The sequence below is a fragment of the Pituophis catenifer genome, unplaced genomic scaffold (genome assembly GCF_029215685.1).
Source record: "Pituophis catenifer annectens isolate HBS135680 unplaced genomic scaffold, rPitCat1.0.hap2 SCAF_3, whole genome shotgun sequence".
Taxonomy (NCBI): domain Eukaryota; kingdom Metazoa; phylum Chordata; class Lepidosauria; order Squamata; family Colubridae; genus Pituophis; species Pituophis catenifer.
Window position 1 is genome coordinate 32,922,189 of NW_027256883.1, and position 19,366 is coordinate 32,941,554.

Below are 19,366 nucleotides of genomic sequence, written 5' to 3' on the forward strand. Positions count from 1 at the left end.
TGCACAAATTTAGACCTCATAATGATTATTCCAGATGTTTTCTTTTTACATTCGGTCACTTGGCATAAAAATATGAGGCTAGCAGATACTTTTCATCTGTACATCTGGGGTTGTGAGTTTTTTTTTTAAAAAAAGAATGGTATCAACTTACTGCCCTTTTAGTAATAATTATTTCCTTTGAGGAATAGGGAGCATCATAGTACAGAGATCCGTGATTTTTTCCCATCCGTTCTCACCCTACTTAGATTGCTTTGAAAGGAGGAGGAGAAAGAAGTTCAGATCTGTACATGAGAGGAGTGTCCTTGTGATACTATTCATTCTCTGTTCTGACAGAGAAGGCATTGTCTGTTCAGTGTAATAGGCTTGGCAGCCAAATTAGGTAGTGATCTGTTGCTGTGCATATAGACTCAGAAAGTATCAGAGCAGACAAGAATCTGATAATTCCAAGAATTGGATCAACTAGAAATGACTTTTTAACATGTTGCTATATATGTAGGAGGCAGAGTTGGGGGGCGCATTGCTTCTGCTTTGGAGTCTGGGCTACACGAAGAAGAGTTTTAGACTGAAGGTAATCCTTTCTAGGTTTGCATGTTGCTTGCTTGAAGCCACTAAACATTGAGCACTGTGAGACTAACTTGATTCTTTGGTATTCTGAGAATCATTTATGATTGGAATGCATGCCTCTCCATTGTGCCCATATTGACTGAATTAACATTTAAATGAGGAAAGTATGTGAAAAAGAAAAGACTAACCAGATTCCTATATCTGTAGCATTATCCCAAATAGGTTATGTTTATATGGGTTTGAAGATTTTGTTAATTGAAATGCATTCATGTAGAACCAGTCTGCAGGATTACAGGCTTTTCTTTCTTTTTGATGTCTTTTGTAGTAGATGCTATACTGAATGATGTAGTAAAATATTATTTCTATAACATAGAGTAAAACTGGGAGAAGAGGGAAGCGTTATTCAGTATTAGGTTGTGCTGGTTAATGACAGCAATAAAGTAATTTTCTGAATATTAGGAAACAATATTTCTTAAGAAATTGACTATTAAAACTTCACAAACTTTTTACTTAAGATTTGTTTTCCATTTCTCTTACAATTATTCCTTGTTAATGTCTCTCTTTGTTTCCTTAAAAGATTTAGTTTTTTTTAAAAAAACAAAAACATCCAGTTTGAGAGCCTGCATGTCTTTCAGCTATTTTTAATTGCAGCTGTGACCCACAATCATTCATGTATTATTAAGTTGAAAACTGCCTAATATTTGTGAATGGCGGTTGAATATTTGTTTACTTACTTAACTTTTTCAAGTTTGAGGAGGAAGTGTAAGTGGCCAGGAATCTGACTTCCAATACTTGAAAGGTGAGCTGGACTAGAAAACTATCTGCATGGCATCCGGTTGAATGCCTGCAGCCCTTCATTCTGGAGAACCTTCACATGCTGTTTGTGGATCTGCTAACAGTTCTGCTCTCAAGGGGCTCAGAGTTTCTTTGGGCCTCTGTTGTATCTTAATCCACAGGGAACAACTGCTCTAAATAGCAAAATACGCTAGGTTATATGTGAGGTACTGGAAACGTGCTGCTGCTTGACAACAGCAGTCCTTGCCTGTCTCATTTGAAAATGACCTGACCAGCTGTATTTAGCTGTCAAGAGTAGGAAACCAATAATTACACTTTTACTTAAAAGAAGGAATCATTTCGTTACCAACTGCTTTGAGTTTACCATTTTTAACAGAAGACATTTAGGATCTCTTCCCTGTTATATTTTTAGGTGGATTGTTAGATAAAGATTTTTTTTTTAAAAAAAAAAACTTCCTCTAGTCAACTCTAATTGCTGGTGAGAAGAATCAAGAAAGAATGTTCCATTTAGGATTTATGGCTGGGAGGGGGGGGAGGAGGAAGAAAAGGAATGAGAGTGAAAGAAAAACCTTTCTTGGCAGTGCTGGGCTGCTTTAATTGGCAGTGCAGGCTTCAAATGTGATGGAAAGTAGCTTACCCTCCACAGGGAGGAAAAAGAGATAGAGAGAAAGAGCTTCTAAATACAGGAGTATGAAAATGGGAAATTTCTAGTTTAGGTGTTTCCATTTAAGGAAAAAAAAATAAGGAAGGGAGAAAGTGACAGCAGGAAGGAACAAAGAAGATTTTGCCAGGTGGCAGGATTGGTTCATGGTTCAGAGACCTGCTTGCACAGATGTCCTGTTGATTTATCAGGTTCCAGCAATCGGCAATGCAAATGGGGAAAAGGCTAGGGGGAAATCTTTGCACAGCCCCTTTGCAAAATTATGAATGTGGAAAACAGATGCTGAAAATACACTTAATACAAACTTTGCCTGGCTAGAGAGATAAGAATAGCTGAAGCTTCCTACTAAGTCTGTAGGCAGTAGCAAATTCATTAATTAAATAATATATGGAATGGGCCATAGTTGGATTTGTAGGTAGATGAAAATGAAACTGCTTTGTACCACATCAGATTTCTTTGTTCATCAAAGCAAAAGTTGATTAGATGTACACATCGTGTGTGTGTGTGTGTGTGTGTGTGTGTGTGTGTGCGCACACACACACACACACACACACAATGATCTCTGTCATAGAATTATTTCCTAATGATTTTGGCAATACTAAAAGTCTAAAGGAGTTTAACTTAAAGGATTTTTTGCCCTAGCCAATTAAATAGTTTTGTAATCTATGGCCGCATACATTTTAAGTAATATATTGTTGGATAGACTAATGGTCACTTTATGACATTCTGACATAATGTTAAACCAGAATGTTTAACTACTGCTGGTGGAATAAATTATAAAGTGGTTTGTTTCCCTCATTTTAACTAAATTACAATCTGTCTTCACTGTGTCAAAAGCTGAATGGGTAAAATAATTGGAAACAGTATGTGGATTTGTGCTTAAACTTCTGTTATGTGAAGAAATATCTGGAACAGAAGATTTGCTATCTTCTGTTCCAGATATTTCTTCACATAACAGAAGTTCAAATTTAATGCTAAGCTTTTCTGCAAACTCAAGCAATGATAGCAATAATTAAAATGTCTCTTATATATAAAGTAAGAGGAAAAAACTACTTCTGGAATTAGAAATATTTTTCAATGTTTTTTCTTTGCCCGATGAAATTAGCCCATTAAAAAATAGAAACCCATCTGGCCCGTGTATAAAATAGAATACATATTGCTTCTAAGGTCTGTGTTTTGTCTAATCTTAATTTTGTGTTAAAGAAAGACTCACTGTTTTCTATAAAAGAAAACCACTGACATTTAATTGTTTTTTCTTTCATATGTTCTTAAGATTGGGAGGGAAGTGGTCAAAAGATCTATGTCTGTATAAACTGAAAACATTTGGACACACGTCCCAGTTATGTCTTTCATGAATAGTTACAGAACATATATCTGATTTCCAGATTACAAACCACTCCTCTCTTTCTGCTTTTAACAATAGTCTTCCTGACCCAGACAGGAAAATTTTAATAATTGTTAAGCTACATTATTTTCAGAGAACATCTGTACATAAAGATTTAATATTAAAAATAATCATGTAAATTTCTGCAATGTAATTTCTGGAACATTTCTGTAAATGTTCCAGAAATAGTCAAACTGTCTAATTAGTCATTCACATAGATTTATTTTTCTGATTATTAAAATACCCGAGCTGGAATTTAGCATGCAAATAGGACTAGAAAAGTTCATTGAAATTAATTAGCTCCTGCAGGGAGCTACATTATATGGGCCAAAGGAACAATATATTTTATAACAGTTTGACTAAGAATGTCCTCAAATATAGTATTATTTGATTAAAAAGGTTTAAAATGTAGCTTGGAAAAATACATTTTGCCAACTGGCTCAGTGTTTCTGAAACTCAACAAGTTTAAGATTTGTGGACTTATTCCCCGGGGGGGGGAGGCTCCACAGATTGTAAAGTTGCTGAGATTGGAAAACCCTGAGCTAGATGACAGCTTGGCTGATTTCAAAATGCAAAGTAAAGTCAAAACTGGTTAGTATCTGCATGGAAGTCCACCAAGAAATTTCAGCCCAGCCCAGAAAGCCCAGAAAGGTATTGGCAAGCCATTTCATAAGATTGCCAAGAAAATCTTATGTCCATGAAGTTTCTCTTTATGCAAGAAATAGGAAGCTTCCATGGCCTTCTTGCAACTATCATTGAGGAAGAAAGGTAATTTTTATGAGATCTTTTTTAAGATTAAGGATAAAATAACTGAAGGAAGGTTAAAGCAGATATGGGCAAAACATTATCAATTCATTTTCAGTTGCCAGAGAATGTTAAGAACGTGTATCTGAGTGGCAGAAAATGGAGGAAAATAGGTGTATTATGCTTTAAATAAGTTCTATGTTCCATAACTCCCTCCAATGCCCCTGAAATGGAGACATGTGAGAAAGTCCAGCATCAGATCTTCCAGGGATGCCCTTATGCTTACATTCTGTCTTCTTGGTTATAGCTCTTGGCTATGAAAAGATCAATGTAACAAAATAGGCCCCAGTCTAAAAGAAAGGATTCCTGGCTTAAAGAAAAGAGTTAGTTGGTCAGCCAAAGGCTAACACTACAGTTTCCCATTCACTAATTCTCCTTGACAATGTCATCACTCCAAACACCATTTGCATTTAAGCAGCAAATGCTGTGTTGGGTTCAGAATCTATGTTCCCCCAGAAGAAAGTACCCTTTCAGTTCATAGAAGGCATCCAATCCAGTAGAGGGTTCTGATGCCAAATAGAGAAGTATTTCTAATCACCATCAGTTCTACTACAAAACATGATTTGTAGGGTTGAGGTATTCTGGAGCAGAATCGAAAGGAGGAAGGAGGATGGACCAACATTTTCTCCTCCCATTTGCCTTCAGCAGGAACAGCTCTATTCAGTATCTCTTCACTCTGGTGGAACTGAAATAGTGGGCCCAAAAGACTTTCTGTGAAATCTGTATTTGCCATGATAACATGTAGAGGTAACTTGAACTTCTATTGAAATAACCAGTTTTTTTCTTCACTATAGGCTATTTAATGACTCTAACATTATTTTAAGTTAGGAAGAATGGGAGGTTATTCATCTCAAGCCTGTGCTTTTTTTTTTCTTTTCTTTTCAGGGTACGCAGTGCTTACTCACTGAAGCTGCATGACAACTCTGTAAGGTAAGCAAGCATTTTGTGTTATTCAGTTCAGTCAAGGAGGTTCAAAACTGCTGCCATGTTTCCCAGTTTAGCCCTGGGTTTGCTTTCTATCTTGCCACAGCTCTTGCCTTTTCCCAGGAATGTCTGAATGCAACTTTATACTGGGTCATCTATATCAATAATAGTCACCTACGTTATTTCAGTGGACATCTATATATAGCTCAAACAGTAGCTTCCATACACAGTTTCTTGCAGATCCTGTTGTAACTAAGTGATAAATTCTAATGGAAAAGTCATTCCCTTGGATTCACTGAACTGTGTGAAGCCAGTAAGATTACAGAAGCTCAAGCAATTAGCGTCAAATGAAATACAATGCATTTACACACGTCTCTGTCCATTTTGTAATTATCTACATGTTTTTAAAATATTTTTCATTAAATTGAATAAGAATGGGTCGAGAAAAGCACTGAAGTTTTCTGTTGAACATTACATATAACAGAATTCTATAAACCTGTAACCTGCCTCTCATAAAAAATAGATGACAGGAGAAAAACCTCCTATGTCTCTATAATCATATTTTTAGAAAACGGTATAATTTAAAAGTTGAATTATTTTTCCTTTCAGAAAAATGCAGTGCCAATGTTACATTTAATAATATCACAAGGTAAATATGCTTTGGTTTTATTTAGTGCTGGGAAGAATAAGACATCCTGTGCTACTCCAGGTGTGTGCAATACGATCCCTTGACATTTCAGAATCACATAGCATCTCCTTATAGTCCTTAACATCAGAAACCACCAACTGCAGGATCAGTTAATTGCCCGATGAAAAGCAGTCTGTTCCTCAAAAGGAGTAGAATAAATCACAACCTCAAATCAGTCAGCATTGGAAAAAAAAATTTTTTTGAAGGCTGTGGTATGTTGCTGAGACAACATTTTTTCATAAGTCAATGTCAACCAGCTTCTTTTCCATTGATCTGTCCAAGGTGCTGAATTTCCCTGTTGTCTTATGCCCTGCACCACCATGGCATTGCATAGATCCACAATCAGGCCAATTCTATACAATGTACTTCTTTTTAAGTGTCAGATCACTTTCCAATTTTCTTTTATATTATGAAAGGCTTACCTGACTTTTTATATGGTAAACAGAAAAAGTATTAATACAATTTCAATGAAAATATTTATTTATTCACCTGGGACAGGGCGGCTACTGGGGCCTTGGACCGCGTCGTGCCTTTGCGGCCTCTGACCCGATGCCGATCTCGTCTAGCTCCTTGGTTTTCCGAAGAGCTGAGAGAGATGAAGTGTCGGAAAAGACGCCTGGAGAGCGATTGGAGGACAAGCCGATCTGAATCTGACCGGACACAGGTGAAATCTTATATTAAGACCTACCTAGTGGCGATAAGAGCGGCGAAGTCTAGCTACTTCTCCGCTCTTATTGCATCTGCAGAGAACCACCCAGCTGCGCTGTTTAGGGTGACCCGCTCCCTACTTCAGGTGGGGGTACGGGAAGATCCCTTAAAGGGTCGAGCTGAGGATTTTGTACAATTCCTGCATGATAAAGTCGCTCAGATTCGGGAAGGCCTGGACTCCGATTGGGTAGATCCAGGGGAGAAGACGGGGGCAGGTCTTGAGAGCGTTATCTGGGAAGAGTTTGACTCTGTGGCTCCTGAGGACGTGGACAGGATTCTGGGCAAGCTTAACGCTGCCACATGTTTATTGGACCCGTGTCCCTCCTGGACTGGCCTCCCGGGAGGTTACACGAGGCTGGCTCCAGGGGATTATAAATGCTTCTCTGAGTGAGGGTGTCTTTCCCGCCGCCTTGAAAGAGGCGGTTGTGAAGTCCCTCCTCAAGAAGCCTTCCCTGGACCCGGCTATATTATCAAATTATTGTCCAGTCTCCAATCTTCGCTTTGTTGCGAAGGTTGTTGAGAGTGTGGTGGCGCGACAACTACCCCGATACCTGGATGAAGTTGTCTATCTGGATCCGTTCCAGTCGGGCTTCAGGTCACGATACAGCACGGAAACGGCATTGGTCGCATTGGTGGATGATCTCTGGAGGGCTCGGGACAGAGGTTGCTCCTCTATCCTGGTCCTATTAGATCTCTCAGCGGCTTTTAATACCATCGACCATGGTATCTTACTGCACCGGCTGGAGGGGTTAGGAATAGGGGGCACCGTGCTTCGGTGGTTCTCCTCCTTCCTCTCTGACCGTTCGCAGTTTGTGTTGGCAGGGGGGCAGAGGTCGACCTCGAGGCACCTTATTTGTGGGGTGCCGCAAGGGTCAGTCCTCTCACCCCTTCTGTTCAACATTTATGTAAAACCGCTAGGTGAGATCATCCGTGGTTTTGGGGTGAGTGTTCATCAGTATGCTGATGACACACAGCTATACATCTCCACCCCAGACCACCCCAATGATGCCCTTGCTGTGATGTCCCGTTGCCTGGAGGCCGTGCGGATCTGGATGGGGAGAAACAAGCTCAGACTCAACCCCTCCAAGACCGAGTGGCTGTGGCTTCCGGCGTCCCGGTATAGTCAGCTGGTACCATCACTGACAATAGGGGATGAGATCTTACTCCCCACAGAGAGGGCCCGCAACTTGGGTGTCCTCCTGGATTCACGGTTATATTTAGAAGATCATTTGACGGCCGTGGCCAGGGGTGCCTTTTATCAGGTTCGCCTGATCTGCCAGTTGCGTCCCTTTCTGGATCGGGACGCCTTGCGCACGGTCACTCATGCCCTAGTTACCTCCCGTATGGACTACTGTAATGCTCTCTACATGGGGCTCCCCTTGAAAAGCACCCGGAGGCTCCAACTGGTCCAGAACGTAGCCGCACGGGTGATTATGGGCGCAGCTCGTTACGCCCATGTAACACCTCTCCTACGCGAGCTGCACTGGCTCCCGGTGGTCTTCCGGGTGCGATTCAAGGTGTTAGTTATCACCTTTAAAGCGCTCCATGGCTTAGGACCTGGGTACCTACGAGACCGTCTTTTGCCACCAATAGCCTCCCACCGACCAGTTCGTTCTCACAGGGAGGGACTACTCAGGGTACCGTCAGTCAAATTATGTCGACTGGCGACTCCCAGGGGGAGGGCCTTCTCTGTGGGGGCTCCAACCCTTTGGAATGAACTGCCCCCGGAGATACGGAATATCCCTGATCTCCGTGCTTTCCGCCGTGCCCTCAAGACCCTGATGTTCCAACAGGCGGGGCTAAACATACAAACATGTGAATGATTTTTTTAAATGTTATCTAATTCTGGGTTTTATTTAATTGACCAAACTAAGTAATAATTTTAATTAGCAATTTTATGATGTTTGTGTGTCTATATTTTTCTTGACTGTACACCGCCTTGAGTCCTACGGGAGAAAGGCGGTATAGAAATATAATAAATAAATAAATAAATAAATTTATTCATTCATTCATTCATTCATTCATTCATTCATTCATTTAAAAGGCGCATATGGTTGGCCATGTTGTAGATTCTAGATGGCTCACAGCAATAATAATCCAAACACATTAAAACTGTATGTTTGAATCTGCATTCCACCAAGCCATACATTCCTTGGGCTCCAAATTCACCCTATCTCAATGCCTGGGGGGAAAGCCAGCCCTTTATTGATTTGGATGACTAAATGGGTGGAAGCCTGGAGGATCCTGGAGGAAGATTTCCAAAGAAATTTTGCCATAATAGTAAAGTGTGGATGTAGCCTTTGTTTGTAATTGGGTATCTCCCATTACACTTGTGTGTAAATATGTGATCAAGCATACATTACTATTTCTCACTAGCCCTTGGTTCTATACGGGGGAGAAAATTTGTGCAATAAAATTATTTTTAAAAGTTTAGAAAATGAGATAGATGATGGATGGATGGATGGATGGATGGATGGATGGATGGATGGACGGACAGATGGACGGACGGATGGACAGACAGACAGACAGACAATCATGCACATATACTCTTCCATTATTAATTTAGTTGCTGTCCAGAATGCTATCATATAGTTTATGGTCTTCCATAATCTCTGAGATTAAATAAATTCTTAAGTGCAGGAGAAATGTAGGAAAAAAAAGACAAAACAGCAATGAAAAAAAATAGATGGTTACAAAAGGAAAGTTGTGACATTTTGCTGCTCAGTAAAACAGCATGAATTAAGCAGATGAAACCCCTCATCTTAAAGTACTATCCTTCTCAAGATTATTAAATAAAATCAAGCATCTATTAGCATTCCTAATGCAAACAAAAGAAAAAGACATAATTAGTACAACTAAATAATTAATTCCTCTAGTAATTTTTTTAATCAAAGTAAAAGTAGACAGTAAAAGTCCCATATCATTAATGGAAAATGTAATATCTAGACGTAAATAGAAACTGCACCTACATTTCTCTCGTTCTTTTGTAATCACTAATAAAATGATTCATGGTTCTAAAAGTTTAGATTTTCAATTTGTGACTTTAATGTTATGTATGATTTAAAATACCAGCAACTTTTCTATTTCTTGACTTTAGTGTATCCAAAAAATATGAAGGACTTACTACAAAGGAACTTGTAATGTGACATATGCTATATAACATTATAAAGAATAGCTTCACATCTGTTTGTGATTATTTTGCTGCTGCTTTCCCCTCCTCCACATTTCCTGCTTTCTTATATCTTTTTATGACATACTAGGTCTTGTAAATATTTTCATTCATCTTCTTGTGTCTCACACTCATATCTCCAATACAGATCTAATTTATTTATTTATTTATTGGTTCGATTTATATGCTGCCCTTCTCCGGAGACTCAGGGCGGCTTACAATGCGTTAAGCAATAGCCTTCATACTTTTGTATATACCTGCTTAGTAGGGCTTTCGGCCCCCCGTAAGAGGTGTTCTTTTTTATACAAAGTCAGCTTATTGCCCCCACAATATGGGTCCTCATTTTACCTACCTCGAAAGGATGGAAGGCTGAGTCAACCTTGAGCCTGGTGAGATTCGAACTTCCAGTAATTACAGGCAGCTGGTGCTACTTAACAGCACTTTAGTCTGCTGCGCCACCAAGGCTCTTTAACCTGATTAAACAGAAAAAAAGACAAAATACTGTTGTGAAAGCTAGGGCTGCACAAATTGTTTCACAGAGATAGTTGGGAAAGCATTGGATCTCTTTGTTTATCATTACTGTAATTATATATTTTTCTTGGGTGCTGTTCTTTGTGATCTCCACATGGATGTGAATGCAAAGCTACTTCACTGCAAAAGATATATCCAGCCTTAATGAAAATTAATAGTTGAGTGTCTGATTCCATAGCAGCATATTTTTTTCTATCTCATTTCTGTACATTCTTTTAGAAGACAATGTTTATTTATTCATTTATTGAATTTATATTGCCGCCTATTCGCCTATTCAATATGTTAAATATCATAACCCTTTTTTCAGACTAGATTACTCTGATATGGTGTTCCAGATTTGCCAGATTTGTGATATGATTAATCTAGAACTGTAATCTAAGAGAAATCTCACCACCAGGGCAAATGTTTCTTCCATAGTTGGAGCTCCAGAGAAACACACAGGAAAACAAATTAAAAGTTTAGAAAAGAGCCAGTACCATGTTTCACATAGTGTTAAAGAGCCTTCTCTTGCCATATCTTTTTCACCCCCTTCCTGACCACCATCCATCCTCTGTCTTTCTGCTTAAGTGTTTATTGGAGATTAAACTTGCCATCGAGAATGCGTACCTTCCTATTGTATCCCCTGTTAGGACATGACCTTCAGTGGGTTTTATCTCTTTATTCATATTGGATGGGCAGTATGATACTCAAATTCCAAGTCATTAAGAGTTCAGTATGTAATAAACACCACCTTGAAATGTACTTTGAAGCAAACTGGTAACTAGGGTAGCTCCCATAACAAAGATGTTATATGGCAATGCCATGATTGTCCACTAAGTACATAGGTATCTGCTTTTAGGACAGCTACAATGGTCTTCTGGGCTATCGCAATGTAGGATGAATTGCATATTCCTGGTGCAATTGAACAAATGAAAGAAGGACTATCTTCAGCATGTCCTGTTCTAGATAATGCTATAACTGAACCTAGGAAAGACTCTCCTGGCCTTGATCTCCATCTATTTCTTCAACAGAAGTAGTATCAGCATGCAGATCCTAAAGAAGATCAGGACAGGACTATCAGCAAAAGAAAAGGACCATTCTGGGGAATAAAATACCAGAGGAAGTAAATATTTAGCCTTCCTTGTGTAATGATCTCTACAGTTTAGAATCCATGTATTTATCTTATAACAGGAGGCTTCAAATATTTATTTATTTATTTGTGGGTTTATCCTGCATTTATTATTTTTTAAAAATAACTCAAGTCAGCAATCGTATCTAATATACCTTCCTCCTATTGTGCCCACAACAACAGAATAACAGAGTTAGAGGGTTCCTTGGGCATTTTCTAGTCCAACCCCTTGCTCAAGCAGGAGATCTTATATCATTTCATATAAATGATCATTCAGTCTCTTCTTAAAAACCTCCAGCAACGGAGCATCCACAATTTGATTAATTGTACTAACTATCAGGAAATTTATCCTTAGTTCTAGGTTGGTTCTCTTGTTGAGTAGATTCCATTCATTGCTGCTTGTCCTGCCTTCAAGTGCTTTGAAAAATAAATTTATCCCCTCTTCTTTGTGACAGCCCTTTAGATATTGGAACACTGCTATCATGTCATCCCTAATCTTTATTTTTATTAAACTAGATATACCCAATTCCTGGAACCATTCTTCATGTTTTAGCTTCCAGTTCCCTAGTCATCTTTGTTGCTCTTCTCTTTGTTGCTCTTCTATGCATTCTTTCTAAAGTCTTAAGATTTTTTTTTTACTAAAACTGGATGCAATATTCCAAGTGTGGACTTACCAAGGCCTTATTATAAAGTGGTACCAACACTTCATGTGATCTTGATTCTGTTCCTCTGTTAATGCAGCGTAGGACTTTGTTTTCTTTTTTTGGCAGCTGCAGCACACTGCTGGCTCATATTTAAGTGATTGTCCACTAGGTCTCCAAGATCTCTCTCACAGTTACTACTCCTGAGCCAGGTACCACTTATTCCATACCTGTGCATTTGTTTTTTCTTCTCTAAATGTAGAACCTTACTTTTTTCACCATTGAATTTCATTTTGTTAGATAGGGCCCAGTGTTCAAGTCTGTTGAGATCCTTCTGTATCTTAAGCCTATCTTCTGGAATGTTGGCTATTCCTGCCATATTGGTGTCATCTGCAAATTTGATGCGTTCCTCTTTTATCCCCTTCATAAATCATTTATGAAGATATTAAAGAGTACTGGCCTAAGACAGAGCCTTGAGGTACCTCGGTGTTTATTTCCCTCTGTGTAGATACAATTCCATTAAGGACTACATATTGTGTGCCTTTGGTCAACCAATTATAACCCTATACAACAACAATCCTGTGAGGTAGTTTGGGCTGAGAGAGAGTGACTGGCCCTAAGTAACTTGGGTGGCTTTCATGGGACTTGAACTTAATCTGCTTTCTAGCCTGGTGACTTAACAACTAGACGAAACTGGCTTTGCTATCATGTAAGCAAAGTGACATAACATAAACTGGATTTTCAGATGTTACCTGGGCGTCAGAAGGTGATTTCATTCTGGAAAAATTGTAGAAGTATTTTTCTTAGGTTACAGATGTTTGTAAAAGGAATTCTCAGAATGTATATCCCTTGTTGCACAATTTTCTAAACTGCAATGTGCAAAAATGCCATCAGACTAAGATGGACTATGAAGCAGTGTAAAAGAGAAAAGAGCACAGAAAACAAAACATTTTACAATAGGCAAAGGAAACAGTTTCTTAGTGCAGATAGGAAGGGATTTTCATATGCTTACCTACTAAGCATAAAATGACATCCCAGTTACAGTAATGATTATGTAATTTCTGTGTGATGCTCAAATTTGCAAGCTGTCTTAAGAAAGAGCTTATCTTTCAAAGTTTGCCTTCCTAAAATGATTTATGTGGCATAGACCATTTCATTTTAATCCTGGAATTGAAAATGGTAATTCTCCCCTAGAATTATCATATCTGGCTGTTTTTAATCATCAGTTCTATGCATGTGTATTTAGTCACAGTGGGTAAATTTGCAAGCAAAGCAGGACACACAGGCTCTGAGATCCGCTCTGCTTGTTCAGCAGATGGTTGACATAATATCTTGCAGTATAGACCTGCTGAGTCCTAAAGGCAAATGTGCCATAAGTAACCTTGCCATAAGCCAGTTAATGCAAAGACAATTTTCTGTGTTGAGTTTGAAAAGCTCCTCATTTGTCTGCTGTCTGTGTACAGAGGCTGCCTAGCAGATTGTTTGCTTTAATCATACACTTTTTCTTGAAAGTGTTTTAACAGACTGAACATGTGTGAACTTTCAGCCTTTTATCATAGAACAGAACAACACATTATGCTGTCAATTACAACCAGTGAGTAGTGCTGTGCATCTTCAAAAGACATTTCATGTTACTGGGCTGTTTTACAAATCTACTATCATCACCACATTTGCCACCCAAGATTACAAGGAAACTGGGTGTGCTGTATGGGTTTCCATGTAACGCTACAGTAAATAGGAAGCTAATCACTTAGACGAGGAGGATAGGAGTCAAGGAAAATCAAAATTTCATTTGAAAAGCGACAGTGCTCTTGATTCAGTTCAGAGCCATCCAAGCTTCTTATGTTTGCAATAGGGATAAGCTGAATTTTTCCTAAGCTGCATTTTACAGCTTTGTGGATGTGGATGAGGGAGAATTTTTCATTGACAGCTGTGGACCAGAAATGTGAAACTAGAAATGGGGTAAAAAGAAAAAGAGGTGTGTAATGGTTCCAAGAAGCTTAATAATATAGGAAACACTCCTAGTAGTATCTAAAAAAATGCCAGAATTTTTATACCTGCTTTGCCCAATTTGCTCTAAAGCACTTGGCTGATCTTGAAAAACAATCATAGAAGGACTTAATTGGTTACTGCTTGAGTGGAAGAAAAGTAGCAGAAAAGGTTACAGCTAGATTGAGAAAGCATAAACTGGAATAAGATAATGACTAACAACTTCAGTATCAGAGTCGCTAATTTCTGAAGCTGCTTTGATGTCTCTTGATTTTTCACCATGACTAATATTGGTATTAAGGTAATATATTTATACATCCAGTACACAGAAAATCTCAAATATTTCAAGAACAGTCATATAAAGATATTTTCTCCAGATACTGAAGACACTGCTGTTCTCTCCCTTCGCTACAGCTTTAATGTCTCATCCTGTGTAGCATGTTGAGTTCAAATAATAAATTTAAGAGTCAGATAAACCATAAAACTTGATGAGTATTCATGGATCAATGTTTCTCACTTAAACCACCATACAAGCTTGTTAAAGGAAGTACAAGGTCCTTAAAGGACCTTAAAGTTGAAAGTAAAATGTAATCTATGAAATTTAGAACCTAGTCCACAGTGGCTTGCAAAATCTAAAAGGATTACAAGAGGCAAACCAGCCAACTGTGAGTTCTAGTCCCTGCCTTAGACATGAAAACTGGCTGAGTGACTTTGGGCCAATCACTTTCTCTCACCCCAAGCCATCTCTAGGGTTGTGGGGAAAATAAGAGGAGGATAGATTATTTGGTATGTTTGCCACCTTGAGTGATTTATAAACAATAATAAAGGCAGGATAAAATCAAATAAATAAATAGATAAAATGTTTTATCCAATCAAAGGCGCCTATTGTTGAGACTTATAGCTGAATAGAATATTAAGCTCCATTCTATGTGGGTCTTCTTATTTTCAGGGGAAAGGTGGTTGGAGGTCTTGTGTGTGAGAGTGTGTGTGTACTTATGAAGTTTCCCTTTGGGATCATCAGAAAATTGCAAAATTAGTTGACATATAAAACTGTCTGAGAACTCCATCTCTCCCCCCCCTCTTACCCAATTAAATGTGCAAAGTCTGTTATTCATTAGTTGTGGAGATTTTTAAGACTGTATAAGCAGCAGATAATTAGATTTGATTATCATATTTGCTCTGTGGTATTTAAGGAAGAAAATCCACTGTTAATTGTTCTCTCAGGTTTATAATCTTACGTTTTCCTTTTGCAGAAAAAAAGGCAGGGAAGTAACACAGCACCAGAAAGTTGAAATAGTTGGCTACAGATTTCTTTATACATCATTTCATCCAGTGGTGGGTTCCTCCCGGTCCCGCCTGGTTCCGCTGAGCCAGTAGCAATGACGATAGCGGTGATGATATGACACCACCGAACCGGTTCTGCCCCCCCCACCCCCCGTGTTATTCTTACCTTTTATTTGGCCCCACCCCCAATCTATTGCTGCCTCCTGAGTCCCAGCTGATGGCTAGAGGGGAAAAAACTGTTTAAACTCTTGCTGCTGGGCTTCAAAGGCCGCCCTACAGCTGATCAGTGTTAAAAGAAAACAAATGAGTAGATCAGTGCCTGCAAAAATACATGAGTAGATCAATGCCTGCAAAAATAAATGGATAGATCGGTACAGCTCTGCAAGCAGTTAAAAGCCTGGTAGACCAGTACCTCTGCTAAATCGTAAATAATTGTCACATGACTATCAAGCCACGCCCACAAAATAAGCCACACCCACAGAACTGGTAGTAAAAAAAAATTAGAACCCACTCCTGATTTCATCTAAAAATATTAAGGATAATTAATGTTTTAGAAAAGCAGTGTTGCGTGGTTGTTACATGTATAGCAATAAAATTGGAATCCTGAAGATACTTCAGTTAACTACTTCATGTTAAATGTATTTAATTTCAGATATCAATGATCAAATGCACAATATTCTTGTCTGCATATGAAGTGGTTTTTTGACTATTGATTATTTTTAAATGTATCATTCTGAAAGTTCAAGTAATAGTTCTCAAAACTTTGCAGAGTTCTTTAAACCATGTCATTTATCTCCACAGCTCCACTCTTTGAAAGAGATTGTTGTAATTTAAGAAAAAGTTATATAGGCTTGTTTAATTTGCTTCCTACTTCTCATGAAATTAGAGGGAGCATGTTTTACAAAAATTAAGAAAATTAGAGAGTTGGGGAAGCTTTAGAGATATGTACATACCTGCATCCTTTTTTAGAAATGACTAATACAGAAGGTTTACAGCAGAAGTCTCCAAAGTCAGCTTTCAGCAAACAAGATAAATTTGGAGAATGTAGAGTTTGCTTGCTTTAGCATACATCTGAAATATTCAAAGTATATAGATAATTGTGTCAAATGTTTAAGTTCACACATCTTAAATGGATACAAAAGAGCTATTTTAAACCATATTGAATTTTTGGAACACTACATTTTCTTCTTTCTTGCAAGTTTATTTAAAATTTGAAGATATAGTTTGGGTCGTTTTAATTTATATTTGGTAATGATAAAAGAAAATATTTGTAGTTCAGGATTGAACTGTGGGGTCCTTGGTGCTCTCTGAGATTAGTGGTTATCTTGAAGACATTTCATTACCAAACTAGGTAATACCATCAATGTTAGAGGGCATTTCTACCTAGTTTGGTAATGAAACATTTACAAGAAACCACCAAGCTCAGAGAGCACCAAGGACCACATATATGGTAATATTTGTTTAATTAGGGGAAGGGGCTTCAAGAATTACTGTGTGGTGCAGTTTCAGTCATCCTAATTGCATAGAGATTATTTCCACACGGACATTATATAACTTAAGTAATACTCAGTTGTCTCCAGGAAACATAAAATTGCTATGCACGCAATCAGGAAACATCAGACTGCTATAATCACAGTCATAGAGTATCCCAGAGAGAATATTTATCATGAAAATGGTTCCAATCTTGAGAAAGGTCTGGAGCTATAATATATAAAGTTGAAAATTATGCCATGAGCTTAAAAGGGTCATTTTATTACTTTAATCAATAAAGTAAAAAAAAAAAAAAAAAAGGAGGGAGGACCACTAATAGTATCAAATGGAATTGCAAGCTGCCTAAACATATAGCATCAGCACTGACATATACATTTGCTGTAATTTTTAGAGTTTCTTTTTACCTACGCAGCAAGCTAAAAAACAATCAGAACATTTTTTTTCTCTTACTCTAAAATCTATTTTTTCAGAGTGGGATCTCTGCTTCATGGCAAGTCCATACATTCATTCTGAAGGTACAACTTAATGGTCCCTTATGTTTAGGTGCCAAGGATCCCAACGTCCTTGGCAATAACAACACCCACAAAAGGAGAGACTGAACATTTTTCACCCTTTTCTCATAGGTGAAGTGGGAGTCTCAAGTTATTTAAAGGCAAAATACTTGCACTAAATCTAGCAGAGACTGAAGATACCTACTGTCACTCTTTATATAAAGAAAAACAAAAATTGTATTGTTGAAAATTGTCATTTTGAAAACATAATCCAGTTCTAGGGCTGCAAAAAATGAAGAGAGATCAATCACAATCCACGGGTTGTGAAATTCCCATTTCTGGCACATAAGGATTCAATTGTTCATTACAGTTTAAAACCATAAACCTTGGTGGGAAGAACTGTCTTGAAAAACAGCCTGTGCGTAATCCCTGTAATTATTTCTCTGATTCCAGAGAGAGTCAGAGTGAGAGCAAATGATATGCCATAATTAGGCAATAATGTATGCTTGACAATTATTAAGTAGCGCCGACATCACTAAATACTACATTATAGACATTAATTAAGAAGTTAGAGAAGTCTGTAGGAAGCAATACTTCACCTTCATTGTTATTTATGAATACATCAGAGCTGTATCTGCCATCCATTTTTATTTCCATCAGCATATAAAGTAGTTCCAATAAGATCCAAACTACTAGTCTCTATGCACTGCATTTTAAATGGTGTTTATTTACCATGGAATGAAATAACTTAGCTTTCAGCTGTTGAATGTCAAGGGATGATCAGCTAAAAAATTTAGGATGAAAAAATTAGAGATTTCATGTTCCCTTTAAACCAAGGGTCTCCATCCTTAGCAACTTTAAGCCTGGCGAACTAATTCCCCAGCTGGGGAATTCTGGGTGTTGAAGTCCGCCAGGCTTAAAGTTGCTAAGGTTGGAGGCCCCTGCTTTAAACCAATGTTTAACATTTATATAGTGATATTTATCACTGACTTTCAAAAAAAAAAACCCTGTCTAGTTAGTGGTATTGGTACTTCATTTGTATATTTGTTTGCCTATATTCTAGGAAGAATTCTTAATGGAACTATGACCAAGATAAATTTTCAACGTAATCTGATTGTAGAAAAGTCATGCTATGGTTGATTATTAGAAAGAGATAATGATTCACCCTCTTCAAGTATGAGGACTTTCTTCTTTTCAGTGTCTAGATCAAAGTTTAAACTGCCAGAATGAAACCACCCTTTTGGCTTTGTCATTGGCCCAAAATAAGTCATTATAGGACATATTTCTGGTAGTAGCCAACATACCAGCAGATGGGCCTGCCTCTGTGTCTCTCCACATTCACATAGTGTGTTGTTATTTGCTGAGAGTCTCCACATGAGCATATTGGATTTACATTTAGGCACTCCAACTCTCAACCTATTCAGGGTCCTCCAAATAGCATAAGGCAGGTCAATCTTTCAATCATATTTTCCTTTAATGTTATTTCTTGCTCAGTGGTCTCCTTCCTCCTTCTTTTAATTTGATTTCATTCTTGTGTACCCTTAAGAATGTTTGTTCTTGCCGTAAAGCTGTTCCTAGATCTGAATCAGCATTATGAGGACTTTATCACACTCTCTAAAAAATTATCTTCAAGCACATTTCATGACAAGACATAAAGAATGGACTAAAATCATATTTTCCTTTGTGCAATGTATAAAATAACTGTAGGGACCGTTGTCAGAGATAATACTGAAAATAAATTTTGTTGTGCGAGTTGTATACCAGTATGAATTGCTAATGTAAGAAAATGTAAATGAGAAAACGTTTGGTAATTAGTAATTTAACTTTGATGGATTACAATTGAATAATCACATTCCTGTGAAATTTTATCATAGCTGCAAATTATAATATGGCTTAAAATAAGAATGGATTGGTAATACAGGAAAATGTAATGACTTTCAAGTATTAGGAGAAATCTATAGTCCACTTCTGCCATCTTGTGCTCAAGGTTGGAACAAGTCTTGCCTTCCATCAAAGTTGAAAGAAAACAATTTAAAACATTCACACTGGGCATAAAAATAAAACTATAAAATAACAATTGGAATCTATCAAGCAGTACAACCCATTGAACTTGCCAAATGAGATTATCTCTGGC